Source organism: Perca flavescens, chromosome 19 (assembly GCF_004354835.1).
Source record: "Perca flavescens isolate YP-PL-M2 chromosome 19, PFLA_1.0, whole genome shotgun sequence".
In the NCBI taxonomy this organism is placed as follows: Eukaryota; Metazoa; Chordata; class Actinopteri; order Perciformes; family Percidae; genus Perca; species Perca flavescens.
In genome coordinates, this window is record NC_041349.1 from 12782608 (window position 1) to 12787805 (window position 5198).

Consider the following 5198-nt stretch of genomic DNA (forward strand, 5'->3'; position numbering starts at 1 on the left):
CTGGGATCAGACCTTGGCGATGTAACAGTAACGGTAATGTAACAGTAACGTTACAGCTGTGAACTGAAATTCTATGATTTCCTGAGCTGGTATCGACTCTTTTCACAGCGAAGTTGTCTCTCAGTGGGAGGGGGGGAATAAAAGTCTGCTCAAGCACCATCAGAGTAGGGTTCCAAAGCATAGACCGTAAATATTAATATTAACAGTCTATGTTCCAATGTTATTTTAGCCTGTGCTGAAAGCAACACTGGAAAAAACGCCTTGTATTAAAATTTTCAAATGTTGTATTTTAAAACGAAAATCAAACAACCATTAGCTTTTTGTTTTTGATACCTGTTTATGAAAGGAAAATTGAATGACCAAATGATACACTAACTCTCTTTAAGCCCCGCTACTGAAAAGGGAAATTCCTTTTTGATTGGCGAGCATTTACGCATCTGCTGTCTCGCTGTCTCTGCACTGTCACTTGTAATGGGAAAAATTACATTTAAGCATAATTCCTTATATTTTTATGTTTATTTCTACTTTAATTCTCTCACATTATTGAAAGACAGTTTATCTCAGTTTCTGCTTAAACTGCTGAGGTGTCCAGTCTGGAACATAATGTGAGCACTGTTTGTCTGAACAGATAAAGGTACAAGGTCACCCTAAAACTCTCTAGTTTTCCCATGCCAGTTAAGATGTAACTGGGGGGTGAAAGTCGTACAGGGAGCAGGAGGCGAAATGGCTTCGAGATGTCTGCATGTGTATCAGATTGCCTGTAAGAATTGTAGCGTCATAATAATCCAAGTGCATGTGTGCTGTCACTCTGAAGATGCATAAAAGCCTAGTGGTTCTGTTCACTCATTTGAGAAACTGACTCCACACTGGGCTGCGGCCTTTTGTGAAATCATGTTGCTCCTATATTTGCAAATATATATGTTTTTAATAAAATATAAAAACCCAACTTGGTTTTGGTCTCAGTCTGTCCTATTTGTTTCATTTTACTAAACTCTGAAAACGCTTCCCCCTGCTGCAAAGGAAACTTCCACGACACACTGCAGCCGGGGAATGACTATAACTGTAGTGGCACATTCCTACCTATATATATATATATATATATATATATATATATATATTGTGACATCACAATGGAAGTCCTGACGGTTTGATTAACCCTTGTATTGTCCTTTGTGTCACGGGAACTTGTTTAGTTTATTCACTTTTTGTATTAGCCTCGCGGCCTCTGTCCTTCGGGTCCCAGGGACCCTCAAGGTCAAGGTCAAGGTCAAGGTAAACTTTATTATCCACAAGTAGGAAATTCATGTGGTCACCATTACATGCTCCAACGTTATACAGCCTACTACATAACATTAAAAAACATAAATACAAATCATTTAACAAAACAGACAAGACAATAGAAGCATTAAGAAAACATGACAAACATGTATTTAAGAGTTAAATGTTGGTGTATATAGTACAGTATACCTGTAGTTTAAAGTAGTAGTTTTAAAAAAAGTAGTTTTTAAAAGTAGTTTAAAAATGCCTAAGCGTTTTTAAGTCTATTGTTGTGCAGTCTAATTGCTGTAGGCACAAAAGATTTGCTGTACCTTGTAGTCCTAGTTTTCCTTTGCAGGAGTCTGCCACTTGACCTGTTGCTTCTTAAAATAATCTGATGAAGAGGATGGGTTGAATCATTTAGAATTTGTTCTGTCTTTTTTAAACTAAGGTCATTGTACAGTTGAGCTACAGGTACCTGATCAACTCCAATGATCTTACTCGCTGTTTTAACTATTCATTGCAGTTTCTTTTGGTCCTTGATATACATGTTACCAAAGGCACAGATAAGGCCAAAAGATAAAACACTCTGCAAGAGAGCTTTGTAAAACATCTGAAGAATACAGCTATCTATTCTAAAATTATTAAGTTTCCTTAGAAAAAACATCCTCTTCTGTAACTTTTTGCACTTGTTTTGTGCACATTCATTAAATGTCAGTTTATTATCTATTTCAACACCCTAATATGTATATGTTGTAACCCGCTCTACCACTACACCATTTATATTTGAGGAAGGAACTATAATTCCCTTTTTATTGAAATCTATGGTCATCTCCTTTGTTTTTTTTGCATTAACCACAAGGAAATCATCTGTACACCATTTAGAAAAACCCTGCACCTCCCTCTCAAAACCCTCTAGGGATGCAGTATTAGACCTTAAAAACCACACTAATGCTGTATCATCAGCATATTTAAAATAAGTGTGGTTCGAGGAGGTTGCTTGGCAGTAATTGCAGTATAAGGTGTATAGAATAGGGGACAGGACGCACCCTTGTGGTGCCCCTGTATTTACGACTTTTAACGATGAGACACATGAGTTGAATTTGACTTGTTGACTACGGTTCGTTAAAAAGTTAAAAATCCACCGAAGTAATCTTGGATTAACACCCAGCTGTACCAGTTTTTTTTACCATCAGGTGTGGTTGGATTGTATTAAAGGCACTGCTGAAATCTATGAACACAATCTTGACAAGACTCTTTGCCTGTTCAAGGTGCTCGTATATTCTATTCCTCGCTTATTCTATGTTATTCCATGTCACACGCTCGCCTCTTCCTTCGGGTCCCCGGGACCCTGGCCTACTATTTGACCGCTTTGCCACGTCAACTACCGCGGTGGCAACTATTTGGCCCTTGGGGTCTCCGGGACCCTCGCCTAGTCAATGACATTTTTGTCTCTCGCTACTGTCCTTGTGGTGGCTTGTGTCCCTTGGGTCCCCGGGACCCTTGTTGCATTGGAAAGTTGATGTCGCTGTTTTTTTTTGTGCAGCGTAAAGGCAAAGACAAAGCTCAAACCGCTGCGTGAGCCAAGAGGCTACTGTCTCACGCAGTCCGCGCAGTAGGGCTGTGTGCTCCCGCAGACGTATCTCTGGCAGCCACCGCACACGGTGTGTGTCTTGCGGTCCTTTTTCTTTGGACAGAGCTGACACCTCTTTCGCTTGCTGGGCACTCTCGGCGCTCTCGGTTCTGCTTCCTCCTCGTCGTCTTCCTCGTCGTTTTTGTCCTCCTCCTCGTCTTCGTCCTCCTCGTCTTCCTCCTCGTCTCCTCGCTGGTCTTGTCGGGCTCGCCTGACACCAGCGCCTGACCTCGGCGCGCCTGACCTCGGCGCGCCTGACCTCGGCGCGCCTGACCTCGGCGCGCCTGACCTCGCCGCCACGACTTTGACGAGCGCGGCGGACGCTTGCATGCGAGGGAGACGCGAGCGTCTCTCGATGAGCGGAGTGACGAGCGCCCTGCCCAGCTGCTCGAGGAAAGCCCCGCGCCTGTTGATCTTGCCGCGCAGACACTCGGGCCTGAGCTCTTGCCAGAGCACAAAGGCGTTGTAGGCGGACACGTCGAAGATGTTGTGGAACAGGGCGAGGGGCCAGCGCGCCGTCTTCCTGCGGCAGCTGTACGTGCCGACGAGCTTGTCCAGTTTGACCACGCCGCCCCTGGTGCTGTTGTAGTGCATGATGATGTCGGGCTTGGCGGCCCTGGAGGCGCTGACCCGCACGTCCCCCGTGTGCCGCGTGCTCAGCAGCACCACGTTCCTCTTGGGCACGTATGGACACCAGAGTGATGGTGGGCGTGAAGGCGAACCTGGACGACTCAACCTGGCAGCTCGAGCTTGTTTTTGCGCATCGTGCCCACCACGGTGAGGCGTCGGTGGAGGAGCCGCCGGGCCAGCTCGTAGGAGGTGAAAAAGTTGTCGCACGTGACGTTGCGCAGGTCCCGCAGGCCCTCGGTCAGGTCCATCACCACTCGGGCGCCCTGATTCCTCTCAGGCTCGCCGCTCACAGACTTGCCCGTGTAGACCTGCATGTTCCACGCGTAGCTGGAGCCGGCGTCGCAGGCCACCCACGACTTGAGTCCGTACTTGGCGGGCTTGCTGGGCATGTACTGGCGGAAGGAGCATTGACCTTGGTGGACGTGACGGACAACGAGGAGAACGATAAGCATGGGAGGAGAAGAGTGACGATGAAAAAGTTACAAAAACATACAAAAACACACACATATACATACATACACATACATACATACATACACACACACACACACACACACACACACACACACACACACACACCGCGAAAGGGAACCAGCTGCTTGTCCACGGTCACGTCGGGGCCCAGGTTGTAGAGGCGAGGCAGCCGCCGCACCCAGGCATTCCACACTTCTCGTATGGCTGCCAGTTTGTCCGAGGCTCGTCTGGCGCCTCTCGTCTCGCGGTCGTCGAATCGCAGCACTCGCAAGAGCGCGTGGAATCGCTTGAGCGACATTGTGCCGCGGAAAATGGCCCTGCCGCTCTCCTCGTGCCACAGGCTCTCCAGGGCCTCGTTTCGGGACCTGTACATGCCGGCGAGGAGCAGCAGCCCGAGGTAGCCGCGCAGCTCCGTGACGTCCGTCATTTTCCAGTCGGCATTTCCTCAGGCCCTCGAGGTTCGTGGCGGTCACCACGATCTCTAGTATGCGCCGCGTGACCAACAGGTCGAACGTGGAGAGTATGTCGCGGACGCGTGTGGCCGCGTACTCTGTGGGTCCCGGGCTCTCTGGAGCGTTAGCGCATCTTTGGTCTTGTTCTTGTTCTTGGTCTTGTTCTGCTTCTCGTTCTTGTGCTGTGCCACGGAAATGAGGTCGAGGGCGACTGAGATGATACGTCGTCGAGGACCATTCGATTTCGCCGTTTCTCGACACGAACCTTTCGCTCTCCTCCTCGTCATGCTCATCCTGCCCGTCGTCTTGGCCTTCTTCTTCTTCTTCTTCTTCTTCTTCTTCTTCTTCTGCTTCTTCTGCTTCTTCTTCTCCCCTTTGCCGTACACCCTCTTGGGCTGCTGCAGCTATGTCTGCTCCTCGTTCTTGTCCTTATTCTTGTCCTTGTTCTTGTCCTCGTTCATCTCGGTTGTCGGCGGCGTCGTAGTCCTCTTCTCCCGCGTCGTGGTTGACGGCGTCGCGGCAGTCCTTTTCTCTGCGGCAGTCTTTTTCTCCGTCTGCTGCATCGTGTTTGTCTCTGTCGTCTTCTGACGCACACCCGCCGGATGACCATTCGTCTTCCTCGTCAGAGTCGCTCTGGTCATCATCATCAACATCTTTTTCTTCCTCTTCTTCTTCTTCCTCTTCTTCTTCTTCCTCTTCTTCCACTTCTGTGTTTTTGTCTTCCATCTCTTCCAATTGGGGGACATTGCGTG

At 48.1% G+C, this 5198-nt stretch overlaps 1 pseudogene; it reads right to left on the reverse strand.

Moving 5' to 3' along the window:
- Nucleotides 1-2848: 2848 nt before the first annotated feature.
- Nucleotides 2849-4733, reverse strand: LOC114545361 (piggyBac transposable element-derived protein 4-like; annotated as a pseudogene).
- Between the last annotated feature and the right edge of the window lie 465 nt (nt 4734-5198).